General features: G+C 45.7%; 1 pseudogene; it reads right to left on the bottom strand.

Annotated features, from left to right (window-relative positions):
- Positions 1 to 285: 285 nt before the first annotated feature.
- Positions 286 to 750, bottom strand: LOC136397537 (protein mago nashi homolog pseudogene; annotated as a pseudogene).
- Positions 751 to 18541: the final 17791 nt, after the last annotated feature.

The raw sequence follows: 18541 nt of genomic DNA, 5'->3' as shown, positions 1-18541 counted from the left end.
ACTGCCTCAGGCACTAGAATGGCTCTGGTTGCAACAGAGCAACGCCCCAGATGGGCAGAGCATCGCCCCCTGGTGGGCATGCCGGTGGATCCTGGTCGGGCACATGCGGGAGTCTGTCTGACTGCCTCCCCATTTCCAACTTCAGAAAAAAAAAAAAAGAAAAACTGGGAGAGTTTATTTATTTTATTTTTTTGCATTTTGTTATGTATTTATTAAACACAATCATTTTATAATTTATAAAAAAAATTACCCTCATATACACAAAAATTTCTTGGTAATGGTACTTAAAAATAGCTACTCCTATCTCCCCTTGTGTCCACACCAATATTCAACCTAGATTGGTTTAATCTTGAAGTGTAATCCAATAAGACTGAAGACCAAACACTTCAGGTCCTGGACAAGATAATAAAATACTCATAAGCCTTCTGGGGTCCTTGGACTGATTGACATCAATAAGTGAACCAATTTTTGATGTTGTGAAAGAAATGTGTTCATCTCCAATGACAATTTCAAGCTCCTGCCGGCCCACTCGGTCAGGAGGAGGCCATAAAGCATCATCCTCTTTGGTTATTTCACTGTCATCAATTATTCTCTTCAATTTTTCCATCACACTTTTATGTATGTAAGCCTTTTTTCTGATCATGACATCATTTTTGTAATTGCTGTTGTTGGCATATCTCAATTTCCCATCGGGTCGGAACTCAAATTCCAGGAATTTGTGGCCGAACTTGCCCTTGTGACCCATGTAGTAACACACTCTCCATGTCTCAAAAAAAACTGGCAGAGTTTAAAGATGCACACACAGCAAATGACCCTGCTCAACATCTTGATCTCCAGCAGCTAGTGGGCTTCACATCTAATCTCCTGCAGTCATTCAAAGCTCGCTTTGGAGAATTTCATGAGCGCACTCGTCTTTTTAAGTTCATCACCCATCCACACGAGTGTGCAGTGGACAGCGCCAACCTGATTTACATCCCCGGTGTCTCCGTCAGAGATTTTGAGCTATAAGCTGCTGACCTGAAGGCCTCAGACATGTGGGTGAATAAGTTCAAGTCACTGAATGAAGATTTGGAAAGACTTGCATGACAGCAAGCAGAGTTGGCGAGCAAACACAAGTGGGGAGAAATGAAAAAACTTCAACCTGCGGACCAGCTGATTGTCAAAACTTGGAATGTACTTCCCATCACATACCACACACTGCACCATGTGAGTACTGCTGTACTGACAATATTTGGCTCTATGTATGCATGTGAGCAGTCTTTCTCACATCTAAAGAACGTTAAGACCAACCTATGATCACATTTAACGGATGGAAGTCTCAACGCCTACATGAAGCTTAACCTCACCACATATCAACCAGACTACAAAGCCATCAGCAAAACCATGCAGCACCAGAAGTCGCATTAATGGTAAGAAGTACTTTATTCATCATTGGTTAGCAACAGCAAAACAATGTTATTAAAAAGAATTCAGAGACTTATTTTACTTTAAAAGTGTTGGTCTTACATAAAATGCACACATTTACTTGTATTTAGTGTTAAACATATTGTATGGCTCTCACAGAATTACATTTTAAAATATGTGGCGTTCATGGCTCTCTCAGCTAAAAAGGTTCTCGACCCCTGCTATAGTTGTTGCTTCTTGTATGTGCCTTGATGGAGCAAGCCCAGTGACCTGCAACCTCAGCATTCCAGGTTGATGCTTTAACCACTGCGTCACCACAGGTCAGGTGGAAAACACTTTTTTTTTTTTTAATTTTCTGAAGTTGGAAACGGAGGCAGTCAGACTCCCACATGCGCCTGACCGGGATCCACCCGCATGCCCACCAGGGGGCGATGTTCTGCCCATCTGGGTTGTTGCTCTGTTGCAACCAGAGCCATTCTAGCGCCTGAGGCAGAGGTCATAAAGCCATCCTCAGCACCTGGGCCAACTTTTTGCTCCAATGGAGCCTTGGCTGCAGGAGGGGAAGAGAGAGACAGAAAGGAAGGAGAGAGGGAGGGGTGGAGAAGCAGATGGGCGTTTCTCCTGTGTGCTCTGGCCGGGAATCAAACCTGGGACTCCTGCACGCCAGGCTGATGCTCTACCACTGAGCCAACCGGCCAGGGCCGGAAAACACTTTTGATATATAATTGATAGTGCCTTTAAGACTGAAAACAAACTAATTGCTCAGACTATGGCTGGTTCTACTTCTTTACTTACATAATAAGTGGTAATTGAAAAACTACATTTTGTTTGGTCTCAGAAAACAAATTTTATTTTTATTGATTTTTTTTTTTAAAGAGAGGAAGGAAGAGAACGGGAAAGATATAGGAACATCTTCTGTTCCTGTATGTGCCCTGACCAGGAATTGAACCAACAAGTTCTGTGCCTCAGGACAATGCTCTAACCAACTGAGCTATCGAGCCAGGGCTAGAAAACAAACTTTAAATGCCAAGAAATGCTGTTCCTTTTTTTTTTTTTTTTGTATTTCTCTGAAGCTGGAAATGGGGAGAGCAGTCAGACAGACTCCCGCATGCGCTCGACCGGGATCCACCCGGCACGCCCACCAGGGGGCGATGCTCTGCCCACCCGGGGGCGATGCTCTACCCCTCTGGGGTGTCGCTCTGTTGTGACCAGAGCCACTTTAGCGCCTGGGGCAGAGGCCAAGGAGCCGTCCCCAGCGCCCGAGCCATCTTTGCTCCAATGGAGCCTCGGCTGCGGGAGGGGAAGAGAGAGACAGAGAGGAAGAAGAAGGGGAGGGGTGGAGAAGCAGATGGGCGCGTCTCCTGTGTGCCCTGGTCGGGAATCGAACCCGGGACTTCTGCACACCAGGCCGACGCTCTACCACTGAGCCAACCGGCCAGGGCCGAAATGCTGTTACTTTTGAGGCCCTTACAAAACTTAAGAAACAAGGACCTGGTTGGTTGACTCAGTAGATAAAGCATCGGCCTGGCATTCGGATGTCCTAGGTTCAATTCCCGGTCAAGACATACAAGAGAAGTGACCATCTGCTTCTCTTCCCTCTCTGTCCCCCTTCTCTCCTTTTTCTCCTCCCGCAGTTCTGTTGGTTCAAGCGTCAGCCCTGGGTGCTGAGGTTAGCTTGGTTGATTCAAACATCTGGCCCCAGATGAGTGTTGCCAGGTGGATCCTGGTCGGGGTGCATGTAAGAGTCTGTCTCACTATCTCTCCACCTCTCACTTAAAAAAAACAAAAAAACTCAAGAAACAAATCTTTAACTTTTCAAATCTGATAAGGTTGGCCATTCTCTTTACAAAATAATTTCTTTTATAAAAAAATCCTTAAGAGACTTCAAAGACATAAAATATAAATAGTAATAACATGGCATATTAAGTATTTGCTTACAGATAAATTTCTATTAAGGTCTGGTGGAACCTGAAAAGCTTTCTAACTCATCCTTCCAGTCCCATAGGGAAAGATCATTAACTTTTTTATTTTTTTTTAAATATTTTATTTATTGATTTTCAGGGGGAGAGAGAGAGAGAGAGAGAGAGAGATAGAGAGAGAGAGAGAAGGGGGAGGAGCAGGAAGCATCAACTCCCATATGTGCCTTGACCAGGCAAGCCCAAGGTTTCGAACCGGCAACCTCAGTGTTCCAGGTTGACGCTTTATCCCACTGAGCCACCACAGGTCAGGCCAACTTTTTTAAATTGTAGTAAGAACACATAACATAAAAATTTATCATCTTAATCATTTTTAAGTGTGTAGTTCAGTAATGTTAAATATCGTATATTCACATTGTTGTGCAATAGATCTCCAGAAAACTTTCATCTTGCAAAGTGAAACTCTATATCCACTAAACAATTTCTCATTTCCCCCTCTAGCAACCCCAATTCTACTTTCTGTTTCTATGACTTTGACTACCCTACAGACTCACATCAATAGAATCATGCAATATTTGTCTTTCTGTGACTGGGCGTCTGGAGTTATGAGTTCCTGATTTCATGGGACCTAGCTACTCTTGATACCATGGGCCCCTTCCTTCCATAAAAAATATTAAACATATTTTATGACTATGTTGGAATAACGATGAATCTAATCTAGACTGAATTCATTATTATAGAGTCATTATCATTATTTTCATTTTTTCCTTCTGATTTTAAAATAAATGAAAATTAAAACAATTCTGTGGGCCGCAAAAAGTACCGTAGGTCCTACACACTGTGTTTCCTGTGCCAAATGGAAAAGTCGGCACAGTCTGGGCATGAATGCTGATCACCCTGCATATCAACGACTCTTGCTGTAACTCTCCAGTGGTTATTAGTCATTCTTCCAAAATGACAAATCTTGAACCCATCATATATTTGGGGAATTTCCCCTATGAGATTGTGGGAAGCAGAACTCTACCATAGAAGCGGAAGACTTGAGATGCTTTCCCAGCCTCTTGTGCTACGGCATGGGTACTTGCCTTGGGCTCTACCCATCAGATGCAACGCACATACCTTAAGACTTCGAATAGATAACTAATAACTGGGGAAGCAGGAAATGCAAGGAGCTTTTTTAGGAGAAGTTGCAGTGGGGCCACAGTGCAGGACAATGGCAGTGAACCCTGCCCAGGAACCCAGCAGAGTCAGCCCTGCAAACGGCAGTGCCTGGTACTCAGGGACAGCAGCAGTGTCACCCTCATTATGCCAGCTTCAGCCTGGTTTGAGGCGTTATTTTCAGTTGGAGAGCTATGAATGAAGTTCTCCAACCTTTTGGGATTTTATGGGCCACCTAATATCCTTTTAATACATTTCCTTTCCCCTTAAGTCAACTAGAGTTGGTTTCTCTTAGTCTGCTGATAAGAACAGCTATTGCCTGACCAGGCAGTAGCACAGTGGATAGAGCATTGGACTGGGATGTGAAGGACCCAGATTCAAGACCCTGAAGTCGCCAGCTTGAGCGCAGGCTCATCTGGTTTGTGCAAAAGCTCACCAAGGTCACTGGCTCGAGCAAGGGTTACTCGGTCTGCCGTAGTCCCACAGTCAAGGCACATATGAGAAAGCAATCAATGAACAACTAAGGTGTCACAACGAAAAACTAATGATTGATGCTTCTCATCTCTCTCCGTTCCTGTTCCTGTCTGTCTGTCCCTATCTATCCCTCTCTTTGAAGTTCTCTCTGTCTCTGTAAAAAAAAAAAAAGAATATCAAGACAGTTTTTACATGGTCAACATGCAGGACCGACTGCCTGGGCAGATGACCTGTGCAGTAGTAGCACAGGGCCCCATTCTCAGCAAAGCCCAGAGCTTTAATGCTCTGCTTGCACCATCCTAAAAATTCTTAATGATTTTCATTTTGCACTGGGTCCTGCAAGTATGCAAGCAAGCAGTCCTGGTGGCATGGAGTTGATAATGCGTGAATTCCCCCGTTTTCTGGGAGACCTCGATCCTGGAGCCCTCTCCCATCCTGTGCACATCTGGACTGAGCTCTGCACAGCTGTCGTCCTGAGTCTTCTCTTTGCACCAGCCTGGAAGTTGCCCTCACCTTTCTCCTGGGTTGGAACCACTGTTTCCTGGATACTCGTCTTTCCCTTGTGTTTTTCTCTCTTATGGGTGGAGGACATCATCTATCACTCGCTGAGAAAAAGTGCATGACAGGTAAAACTTTTGAGAGTTTGCATATCTGGACTTGTGTTTGTTCCTATCTTACACCTGACTGATAGATCAGCTTGGTGTAGAATTCTATGCCAACAATATTTTTCACTCAGTATTTTTATGACTTTGTCCCTTTGCATTCTAGTTTCTATTGTTATTACCAAGGCCATTCTAATTCCCAAGTCTCTAAATGTGGCATATTTGTTATTTTTTTTCTTTTCTCAATTTCCCCCTCTCTCCCTCAAAGTTTTGACCTCTAGGCCAATGCCCAGCGGCTTCCTGGGGATCTTCCCCCTATAGCAAAACACATTTTTTTCATATTCTATAGGGTTCAGACTAGAAATAATAATGACAGAATCTTCCTGTCTCTTTCTCTCATTCAATAAATTGTTTATTGAGCACTTACCAAATCCGGGACAGTCTGCTAAGCTCTGAGTTTACAGTGGTCAACAAGACAGACAGGGCTCCTGCCCTTTAGTGGAACTTGTGTGATGGAATTAGATCAAACAATTGCATATCTGGATTCTTGTTATGAAGAAAACAGGGCGTGGTGATAGTAAAGTGTGATCATGGTCAAGAAAAGACCCTCTGAGATCTAGGAGATGGGAGAGAGCCAGCCATGTGGAGGGCCAGAGTAGGATATTCCAGGTAGAAGATTCTACAGGTTCCAAAATTCTTGTGCCAGCCCGTCAGACCCCCTGATTAGGACCCCTGTTACTTCTTGAATCTCATCGCTTACTCCCTTCTAGCCGCTCTGGCCCCTTGTTGCTCCTTGAACACACTGGACATGGCCCAGCAGCGAGGCCTCTGCACTTGCCACCCCCACTGCCTCTCACACTCTTCCCCCACCTGTCTGTGTGGCCTGTTCCTTCACCCTCTTCAGGTCTCAAATGTCACCATCTCCCTAAGACCATCCCTGGCCACCAGGTTGAAAATTACAGACTCACTCCCAACACTTCTGATCCGCTCTCTGGCTTCTTTCTTTCCCCTCGGTACTGATTCCCATTTGACAAACTGTATTTATTTACTTGTCTTGTTTACACATCTTCCTTCACTGAAACACAAGCTTCCCAAGGGCAAGGATTTGTACGCGTTTTATTCCCCACTATATCTTCAGCACCAAGAACAATGTCTGGCGCTTGATAAATATGTTTTTAGTGAATGGATGGTTCTGAGTGAGAAAGAGCTTGGTATAATGAGGCAACAACAGAAGGCCACTGAGTGGGACAGGGTGAGCAGGTGGGGCAGGGCAGGACAGGAGGTTGGAGAGGTGGGTAGAAGACAGACGCATGGGCCTGGGAGAGCATAGAAAGGATGGTGGTTTATCCTAAGAGTAATAGAAGACCTTTCATAGGTTGTTTTTGTGTGTGTGTGTGTGTGTGTATTTTTCTATATTTTTCTGAAGTGAGAAGCAGGGAGGCAGAGAGACAGACTCCTGTATGTGCCCAACTGGGATCCACCCGGCAAGCCCACTAGGGGGCGATGCTCTGCCCATCTGGGCTGTTGCTCCATTGCAACCGAAGCCATTCTAGCACCTGAGGTGGAAGCCATGGAGCCCTTCTCAGCGCCTGGGCCAACTTTGCTCCAATGGAGCCTTTGCAACCTTTCATAGGTTTTAAACAATGGAGCAATGTTATCCAGTTTGAGTTTTTGAAAGGGTCATTGTGGCTGTCATGTAAGGGGAATAGGAATGGGGGCACCAGTTAGGTGACTACTGCAATAGTCCAAGCAGAAGAGAAAGATGGCTGAGACCCGGCTGAGGGCTGTACAGATGGAGAAAGTGAACAGATTCCAGATTTGACAAGAAATCTGCACTCAGCAGTCCTGGTGACAGGACCCAGAAGTTTTGACCAAGAACTCAAAGGAATTCTCACCCTAGTCTTCAAGGTCATTGACCCAGGATTTAGTCCTCTCTATACTCACCTCATGGCTGATCTGGCCTCCTTTGTAGTCCCTGCCTCTGTCCTGTCCTCTCCATCCCCAAGGAAGGAAGTTTTCCTTGCTCTCTGCGGCTCTGTGTTCCCAGTTCACCTGGTGTGTGGGTCAAACTCTGCTTTCTGCTCCTCACTGTAACTATCGATTGGCTTGCCTGTCTTCCCAAACCGACCATGCATTTCTTCAGGGCAAAGAGCTTATCTGCTCATTATTGTGCCCTGGCCTGTCCACAGTAAAAGACTATTGAACTTGATGGCAATGGCCACCCTGGCCATGCCCTAGGACAGCCTGATTACTAATGTCCTCATTGTGAAATGAAAAGAGCTGCTTGTCTTTCATTTGTCAATCTGGCCAGGCACAGACACTCTTTGCAAGCTCTTTTCCACATTAGGCAGAGACTTCCCAGATGCAAAGGCCTATAAGAGTTCTCTCCAGTGAGAAGAGACTTGGCTAACCAGGGAAAGGATTCTGAAGTTGTCTCCAAATAAGGTGAAAGGATTAGCTGCTGTTAAAACAGTATGAGAGCTATCAGTAAGGAAATAGTGTCTCTGAGATGGACCTTCCTGAAATTGACAATTAGATGCTTTCAAATATAAGCTACCAACAGGATGGAAGACTGTCACCAAGCCTGACTCTTCCTTCCCAACTGGGATCTGGTGGTGCCAACCCCTCTGAGGGCTGGTGTACAACAGTGTCTGGACGCAGCCTACCTGAGATCCTAAGGGGAAAAGGGCCCTTACTTAGTTAGCATGCATGGTCTGGAAACAGTAATGTCAGAAGTAAAGCGTAGATCAGGGGTCAGGAACCTATGGCTCGCGAGCCAGATGTGGCTCTTTTGATGGCTGCGTCTGGCTCGCAAACAAATCTTTAATAATAATAATAAAAAAATTAAAAATATAAAACATTCGCCTGACCAGGCAGTGGCGCAGTGGATAGAGCGTCGGACTGGGATGTGGAAGACCCAGGTTCGAGACCTCAAGGTCGCCAGCTTGAGCACAGGCTCATCTGGTCTGAGCAAAAGCTTACCAGCTTGGACCCAAGGTTGCTGGCTTGAGCAAGGGGTTACTCAGTCTGTTGAAGGCCCGCAGTCAAGGCACATATGAGAAAGCAATCAATGAACAACTGAGGTGTTGCAATGAAAAACTGGTGATTGATTGATGCTTCTCATCTCTCTCCATTCCTGTCTGTTTCTGTCTATCCATCTCTCTGACTCTCTCTCTGTCCCTATTAAAAAAAAAAATTACAAAAAAAATATAAAACATTCCCATGTATTACAATCCATTCATTTCCTACCGCTCATGTTCATGGTTGCGGGTGGCTGGAGCCAATCACAGCTGTCCTCTGGGACAACACCAAATTTTTATTGGATAATGCGTAAGGTACACAGGTCATTGTATGGCTCTCACGGAATTACATTTTAAAATATGTGGCGTTCATGGCTCTCTCAGCCAAAAAGGTTCCCGACCCCTGGTATAGATTCTGACTTTCTGAATAGTGTTAAAACAATATGGAGAATGAACCATTGGAAGTCTCCATGAGCCAGGCATCATTAGAAAAGCATTTGTTCAGTCTCTCTGTTTTTCTTTTTTTCCTCAAGAGAAACAGAAAAACAGACAGGGAGGGAGATGAGAAGCATCAATTCGTAGTTACAGCACTTTTAGCTGTTCATTGCTTCTCATACATGCCTTGACCTAGGGGGCTCCAGCCAAGCCAGTGACCCCTTGCTCAAGCCAGTGACCTTTGGGCTCAAGCCAGCAACCACAGGATCATGTTGATGATTCCATGCTCAAGCCAGTGACCTCGCGCTCAAGCTGGGTGGGCCCACGCTCAAGCCAGAGACCTTGGGGTTTCAAACCTGGGAACTCAGAGTCCCAGGTCAATGCTCTATTGACTGTGTCACCACGAGTCAGCTCATTCAACCTCGGATACAAAGTGTATTAGTTATCTATTGCTGTGTAATAAGTTATCCCCCAAAATAGCTGCTGAAAACAACACATTACCTCATGATTTCTGTGGGTAAGAAAACTGGAGTGGCTCAGCTGGGTAGTTCTTGCTCAGAATCTCTGACAAGGTTGCAGTCAAATTGTTGGCTGGGGCTTCAGTCATCTGAAGGCTTGACTGGGGCTGGAGGATCTGCTTCCATGATGGCTCGCCCACATGGGTATGGGCAAGAAGCCTCCATTCTTCATTACATGTACCCCTCCAGCATCCTCATGGCATGGCAGCTGTCTTTCCCCAGAGCAAGTGAGCTAAGAGAGAGACCAAGAAGGAAGTTTCAATGATTTTTAGGACCTAGTCTTGGAGGTTGCATAGTCACTTCCATTTTATTCTATTGGTTAGAAGTGAGTCACTAAGTTTACCACAGTCAGGAAGAAAAAATTAGGGTCCACCTTTTGAAAGAAGTATCAAAGTCACAGATATATTTTAAACCACCTCATACAGTCAGGAGGAAACATCCCTGGCCGGGTAGCTCAGTTGGTTAAAACATTGTCCCAATACGCCAAGGTTGTAGGTTTGATCCCCAGTCAGGGCAATACAAGAATCAACAATGAATGCAAAAATAATTAGAACCACAAATTGACATTTCTCTCTCCCTCACTTTCTTCCTTATTCCTTCTTTAAAAATAAATTTTGGCCCTGCTGGTTGGCTCAGTGGTAGAGCGTCGGCCTGGCGTGCAGAGGTCCCGGGTTCGATTCCCGGCCAGGGCACACAGGAGAGGCGCCCATCTGCCTCTCCACCCCTCCCCCTCTCCTTCCTCTCTGTCTCTCTCTTCCCCTCCCGCAGCCAAGGCTCCATTGGAGCAAAGATGGCCCAGGCGCTTGGGATGGCTCCTTGGCCTCTGCCCCAGGCGCTAGAGTGGCTCTGGTCGAGGCAGAGCGATGCCCCGGAGGGGCAGAGCATCGCCCCCTTGTGGGCAGAGCGTAGCCCCTGGTGGGCGGGCCGGGTGGATCCCGGTCGGGCGAATGCGGGAGTCTGTCTGACTGTCTCTCCCCGTTTCCAGCTTCAGAAAAATAAAAAAAAAATTTTTTTAAAAAAGGAAACAAGAAAATGGAAAATCTTGCCCCTGGCCGGTTGGCTCAGCGGTAGAGCGTCGGCCTAGCGTGCGGAGGACCCGGGTTCGATTCCCGGCCAGGGCACACAGGAGAAGCGCCCATTTGCTTCTCCACCCCTCCGCCGCACTTTCCTCTCTGTCTCTCTCTTCCCCTCCCGCAGCCAAGGCTCCATTGGAGCAAAGATGGCCTGGGCGCTGGGGATGGCTCTGTGGCCTCTGCCCCAGGCGCTAGAGTGGCTCTGGTCGCAATATGGCGACGCCCAGGATGGGCAGAGCATCGCCCCCTGGTGGGCAGAGCGTCGCCCCATGGTGGGCGTGCCAGGTGGATCCCGGTCGGGCGCATGTGGGAGTCTGTCTGACTGTCTCTCCCCGTTTCCAGCTTCAGAAAAATGAAAAAAAAAAAAAAAAAAGTAAAAAAAAAAAAAAAGAAAATGGAAAATCTTGAGGCTACAAAAATTTCTATTGCAATAAATTTAAGGGGGATTTGGCATAAAGAAAAGAGTCCCGGACTAAGAGTGATGACAAGTTTGTTCATTCCTCTATTCATTCAACGTCTATTTACTGAACATCTACTGTGTGCGGTTGGGAAACTGGACCGTATGCCAGAGGGCTCATAAAGATGCATAATTATGATTAAAGTGGAAATTGCCAATCTTTATACTATGTCTCTAGTACCGCATAGAGCTTTAGATTTAATTATCTCATTTAATTCTCCCAATAACCCTTTGAGGTGGTTACTATTATTATTCCCCATTTCACAAATGCGAAACTTAGACTTGGAGGTTGGAAAGTCATGTACTGCCAAGGAGTAGAAGCCATACTTTGAACCAAAGGACTCTGATCCCGAAGCCCTTGTGTTTCCACCACTACCCTCTAGCCATAACGGTGGTCACAGGTATAATCCCTAATTTAATTATGTGTTCCTGCTATCCAACCGAGGGCTCTGGGGCTCAGAGAGGTTGCATGACTGACTCATGCGAACTTGTTCTGGCAGAGTTTGAACTGCAAAGCCAGTCCCTGAGAGTTCCAAGTCTGTGTTCTTTCTTCTACACTTGCTTAAAACTGAGTCCTTTCTGTTCTGCTTCCTGCAGAAACAGAACAGAATGAAGGTGGAAAAGGGCCCAGGGGAGTGAGTGGGGTATAGGAAGGGGGGGCATTATCGCTGAGGCCTGGGGAGCTCTTATAAGCGTGGGTCTCCCCCGGTTGGTCAGAGAACACATCAAGATCTCTCCGGAGGCCGCTGTGAAGATGCTCTGGAATTCCTGGTGTGCCTGATGAGGTGTCACTACCAAGGCTGTCAGCCAGCCGGCCCTCCCAGAGACAGCCTCTCGGGGTCTGCACGCTGCAGCCCCTTCTGCTGTAGTGAGGCACTACGTCAGACATCGCTAATCGTTACAGAGCCCTCCCTGAGCATCAGGCACGCTGCTCAGGTGTCCTGCACATTAACTCATGACATCTCCATGGCCATGGGCAAATCAACACCATTGATTATCCCATCCCCATTTCATCCATTTCACAGAGGAGGAGCCGGAGACATCGAAAGGCTGACTTGTCTGCGTGTATGCAGACATCCAGTCTTAAGCGACTGACTGGGGTTCTGAGAGTTGGTAAGTCGTAATGGTTTAAACCTGGGTACCTGGAGTTTAGAGGGTCTGGAGTTAAGAGTTCCTGATTTCATGGGACCTAGGCACTCTTGCCTTTGTGGGCCCCTTCCTTCCATAAAATAATATTAAATGTATTTTATGACTATGTTGGAATAAAGATGAATCTGATCCAGACTAAATTTATTATTATATAGTCATTATATTCATTTTTCTTCTGATTTTTTTTTTTGAGAGAGGGAGAGAGGAAGAGAGAGAAAGGAAGGAAAGAGAGTGAAAAGCATCAACTCCTAATTGCCTCCCTTTAGTTGTTCATTGATTGCTTCTCATACATGCCTTGACCAGCAGGCTCAAGACGAGCCAGTGACCCTTTGCTCAAGCCAGTGACCTTGCGCTCAAGCCAGCAACCTTGGGCTTCAAGCCAGTGACCCTTGGGCTCAAGCCAGTGGCCTTGGGATCACGGTGATGATCCTGTGCTCAAGCCAGCAACCTCGTGCTCAAGCTGGCAATCTCAGGGTTTCAAACCTGGGACCTCAGCATTCCAGGTCTTTGGTCTATCCACTGTGCCACACCACCAGTCAGATCTCTTTGGATTTTAAAATAAATGAAAATTGAGCCTGACCTGCGGTGGCGCAGTGGATAAAGCGTCGACCCGGATTGCTGAGGTCGCCAGTTCAAAACCCTGGGCTTGCCTGGTCAAGGCACATATGGGAGTTGATGCTTCCTGTTCCTCCCCGCTTTCTCTCTCTCTCTCTCTCTCTCTCTCTCCCCCCTCTAAAATGAATAAATAAATAAAAATAAAAAATTTTAAAAAAAGAAATAAAAGAAATGAAAATTGAAACAATTCTGTGGACCGCTAAAAGTACTGCAGGCTCTACACACTGTGCCCCCTGTACTGAATGGAAAAGTCAGCCCGATCTGGGCATGAATCCTGATTACCTTGCTTGCTGACTGTGTGGCTTTGGCTAAGTTACTGGAACTCTCTGTGTCTCATTTTCCTTCACTGGGATAGAGGAATAAATGTTAGACTACATTACATATGGTGATAATGAGGATGAAATAAAGTTACATGTAAATGCTCAGTGCAGTGCCCACCATAAATGAAAATGCTCAATAAATTAATAAGTGTTAGCTTGACCAGGCGGTGGTGCAGTGGATAGAGCGTCGGACTGGGATGCAGAGGACCCAGGTTCGAGACCCCGAGGTTGCCAGCTTGAATGCGGGCTCATCTGGTTTGAGCAAAAAAAGCCCACCAGCTTGAACCCAAGGTCGCTGGCTCCAGCAAGGGGTTACTTGGTCTGCTGAAGGCCTGCAGTCAAGGCACATATGAGAAAGCAATCAATGAACAACTAAGGTGTTGCAACGCGCAATGAGAAACTAATGATTGATGCTTCTCATCTCTCTCCGTTCCTGTCTGTCCCTGTCTATCCCTCTCTCTGACTCACTCTCTGTCTGTGTAAAAAATAAATATAAATAAATAAATAAATAAATGTTAGCTGACATTTTAATTTTAAGTAACATACCCTGGTCCCACAGCTAGCAAGGGGTAGGGCTGGGTGTGTACCCAGGTTTGTCTGACTGTAAAAGCTCTGGTCTTAACCTTCTCAGAGTGATGGGCGAAGAAATGGCAGAACAGCCAGAGCTGAGAATTGTGCTACAGCAAGTCAGTTCTATGAATAAAATGCAGGTAATAGATGTGCACTTTCCAGGATAATCATTTCAAAAATATATTATGGTATAATACATGGAATATGAAAATTCACCATTTTAAGCATTTTTAGGGTATAATTCTGTGGCATTCAGTTTGTTCGCATTTTGTGCAGCCATCACCACCACTCATCTCTAGAAATTTTTCATCATTCCAAACTGAAACTCTGCACCTGTTAGACATTAACTCCACATCTCCCCTCCCCCAACTCCTGGTAACCACTGTTCTACTTGCTGTCCCTACCTACGAACTTACATCATTTAAGTTTTCTAGGATAATCTTGACAACCAATATCTGTCCCATTTTTCTCATGAGCATATGCAGAAGAAAAAGACAGGTTTTCTCCACTACGACTCACACCAACAATACTTCTGACACCAAATGTGTGGGTTTTTCCATACCTAGCAATTCTCCAATTCTCGCCAGACACTGACTGGCTGTCCCACATTCAAATCGACACTAATTACCCTGAGTTGGCACAGACCCCACAGGTTAAGGGCTTAGTTCCACAAGACTCTAGAACAGTGGCTGACCACCCATTGTGAAATAATCCTGAATTTTCCAAATGGGAAACACAATCAGGACAGCCAACTGTTCTGCCCAAGGTCCCTCAACTAATGAGCTGTGGGCAGAGCAGGTGCAGGAGCAGGGCAGGGCTGTTTCAGCTACACTGCACATCTACACTGAGCTGAAAGAAAATGGAATGTGGAGGCTTTGTTTCCACAGGAAAGTCTCGTGGGTCTTTGTCAACAGCTCAGCTTCGTGCTGGCTGCCCTGAAATCAGATTGTATTAATGAGCTTTTTGATTCTTTGTGGCAAAGGTCATTAAAGATGCCCCACTGAGGAATTGTGTTCTCTTGTCTCAGGAGTGATGGAGAAGATTTTGAGCAGTCTGGATGGTAATCCTGGGTGCTAGAACCTTCCCTAACATAGATTATGGGCGTGGCTCCCCAACATCCATCACATCCCTCTCCCAGGGTGTAACAGCTGTGAGTCAGGGAATTGATGCCAGCTCCAGACCTCTGATCAGTCTGTCCATTCATGGCCATCCTATCCCCTTTGCCAATGATTGGTTCAGGATGGCAGGTCTAGGCCACTGTGGGTCAATGAGATGTTAGAAGGTGTTTGTTGAATGTGAACTAGGAACACAGTGCTTGGTTTCTATAGGAAGTCCTCTGTAACCATGAAGAAACTTAACCAAAAATTAGACAATACATGCGAAGCTAGATAGAGAAAAATCCGAGTCCTGATTGCCCAGTCTGTAGACCTTTGCCATCTAATATGGTAGCCCTAACCACATGTGGCTATTGAGCACTTGCAATATGGCTAGGCCAAATTGAGATATGCTGTATGCATAAGAGACATACCAGATTTCGAAGAGTTGGGATGAAAAAAGAAAGTACAATATCTCATTAATCATTTTTATATTGCATGTTGAAGTGATAACATTTTGGATATATTGACTTAATTAAGTAAAATTGTTATTAACATTAATCTCTCCTATTTCCTTTTTTTAATTATATATTTTTAAAAGAGTTTATTTATTTATTCATCTTAGAGAGGAGAGAGAAAGAAAGAAGGGAGGAGCAGGAAGCATCAACTCCCATATGTGCCTTGACCAGGCAAGCCCAGGGTTTCGAACCGGCGACCTCAGCATTCCGGGTCGACGCTTTATCCACTGAGCCACCACAGGTCAGGCAATTTTTTGTTGTTGTTGTTGTTGTTTTATGTGCCTTGACCGTGGGCCTTCAGCAGACCAAGTAACCCCTTGTTTGAGGTTTGAGCCAGCGACGTTGGGCTCAACCAGATGAGCCCTCGCTCAAGCTGGCGACCTCGGGGTTTCGGACCTGGGTCTTTTGCATCCCAGTCCGACGCTCTATCCACTGCGCCACCACCTGGTCAGGCCTTTTTTTTTTTTTTTTTTTTTGAGAGAGAGAGAGGAGAGAGAGAGAGAGAGAGAGAGAGAGAGAGAGAAGGGGGAAGGAACAGGAAGCATCAACTCCCCTATATGCCTTGACCAGGCAAGCCCAGGGTTTCGAACTGGCGACCTCAGCGTTTCAGGTCAATGCTTTATCCTCCACTGTGCTACCACAGGTCAGGCCTTTTTTTTTTTTTTTTTTTTTTTTAATTTATTTTAGAGGAGAAAGAGAGAGAGAGAGAAAGGGGGGGGGGGGTGATGAGCAGGAAGCATCAACTCCCATATGTGCCTTGACCAGGCAAATTCAGGGTTTTGAACCGGTGACCTCAGTGTTCGAGGTCGATGCTTTGTTTCTTTCTATTTTCATTAATGAGGCCTAGGAACTGTTAAGTTATTTATGTGCGGTTTGTGTTCTATTTCTGCTGGAGAGCACTGTCCTGGACTTGCAGTTTTGTGAGCCGGGAAAATCTCACTGATATGCCCACTTACCAGGATTGTGACTTTGAAAACGCTCTATAATAGGTAATTCTTGAAGCTTACAACAGCAAGTTTTCATTGTTTTGGCTGGAAGCAGAGGTGAAAAATTGGGCATTTTAATGGAGATTTTTAAACATGAGCAAAAGTAGAGAGAAAAATATAATGAATGACCCGCAGCCAATGTTTCATCTCTACCTCCCTGCAGTGTGCTGGGTTACCCTAAAGCAAAGCTCAGAAGTCAGACCCTTCCATTTGTTGATGCCTCATTATGTATTTCTAAGAGACAAAGCCTCTTGTTTTAGAAAATATAACTAAAATACCATTAATACATTAAAAAATCCCTTGCTATCAACTAACTTGTAATTAATGTTCAGATTTACCCGATTCTCTCATAAATTGGCTCATTTAAATCAGGATCCAAAATAGGTTCACACATCACACTTGGCTGATATGCCTCTTAAGCATATCGACCCTTCCCATCTGTCCCTGGTACTCTGTCCCTGGTCCTCTTTTTTTAAAAACTTTTTCTTGGTATGTGTATTATTATTATTATTATTATTATTATTATTTTATGACAGAGACAGAGAGAGATAGAGAGAGGGACAGACAAGAAGGGAGAGAGATGAGAAGCATCAATTCTTCGGTGTGGCACCTTAGTTGTTCATTGATTGCTTTCTCATATGTGCCTTGACTGGGGGCTACAGCAGACTGAGTGACCCCTTGCTCAAGCCAGTAACCCTGGGCTCAAGCTGGTGAGCTTTGCTCAAACCAGATGAGCCCGCGCTCAAGCTGGCGACCTCAGGGTTTCAAACCTGGGTCCTCTGCATCTCAGTTCGACGCTCTATCCACTGTGCCACTGCCTGGTCAGGCATGGCCTCCTATTTTTTATGCCATTAATTTGTCTTCACTGAGTTGGATAATCTCATTTCATGTGTCTTTTCACATGTTCCTCTATTCTGTGTTGTGCACATAAACTGATGATTAGATCTAGATGGATAAGATTCAGTTAGGTTTTTTTTGTTTGTTTGTTTTTTGTATTTTTCTGAAGTTGGAAATGGGGAGGCAGTCAGACAGACTCCCGGATGCGCCCGACCGGGATCCACCCAGCATGCCCACCAGGGGGCGATGCTCTGCCCATCTGGGGCTTCGCTCTGTTGCAACCAGAACCACTCTAGCGCCTGAGACAGAGGCCATGGAGCCATCCTCAGCGCCCGGGCCAACTTTGCTCCAATGGAGCCTTGGCTGCGGGAGGGGAAGAGAGAGACAGAGAGGAAGGAGAGGGGGAGGGGTGGAGAAGCAGATGGGCGCCTCTCCTGTGTGCCCTGGCCGGGAATCAAACCCGGGACTTCTGCACGCCAGGCCGACGCTCTACTACTGAGCCAACCGGCCAGGGCTAGGTTTGTTTATTGGCGAGCATACTTTACTGGTAGTGCTGTCTGTGATGGATACTTTTATTTGTCAATTGGGAGGACAGTTTGGATGAGATTAACATTTAAATCTTTGAATAAACAGACTGCCTGACCTCCATATGGAAGGTGGGCCTCATCCAATCAGTTGAATGCCTGAATAGAACAAAAAGACCAGCCACCCCAAACAAGGGAGAATTCCTCAGCAGACTGCATTTTTTTTGTGTGTGTGTGTGAGAGAGACAGAGAGAGTAAGAGAGAGGGACAGATAGGGACAGACAGACAGGAAGAGAGAGAGATAAGAAGCATCAATTCTCTGTTGCGGTTCCCTAGTTGTCCATTGATTGATTTCTCATATGTGCCTTGATGGAGAGGGGGAGAGGCTACAGCAGACGGAGTGACCCCTTGCTCGAGCCAGCTACCTTGGGCTCAAGCTGATGAGCTTTGCTCAAACCCAATGAGCTCGCGTTCAAGCTGGCAACCTTGGTGTCTTGAACCCAGGTCCTCCCCGTCCCAGTCCGACGCTCTATTCACTGCGCCACCACCTGGTCAGGCAGAAGACTGCATTGAACTGGAGGCTCCCCTATGTCTCCAGCCTCATTGGATCCCCTAAGTCTCTAGTTCCCTGGCCCACACTACAGATTTTGGACTTGCTGGCTTTTATAATTGTGAGAGCCAATTCCTTATAAATCAGTCAATCCTTTTGGTTCTGTTTCTGTGAAGAAACCTGACCAATACAGTGCCACAATTAATTTTTAAGTAAAATATATTTTCCTATAAGAAAAAGAATACTTGTACGTTAAAAAAAATATCCAAGAAAACCACTGCCAACATTTAGGTATATTTCTTTCCTACCTTTTCTTTTTTT

Source organism: Saccopteryx leptura, chromosome 3 (assembly GCF_036850995.1).
Source record: "Saccopteryx leptura isolate mSacLep1 chromosome 3, mSacLep1_pri_phased_curated, whole genome shotgun sequence".
Taxonomy (NCBI): domain Eukaryota; kingdom Metazoa; phylum Chordata; class Mammalia; order Chiroptera; family Emballonuridae; genus Saccopteryx; species Saccopteryx leptura.
The sequence above is the reverse complement of the archived record's forward strand: the minus strand, read 5'-3'. Positions and strand labels throughout refer to the sequence as shown.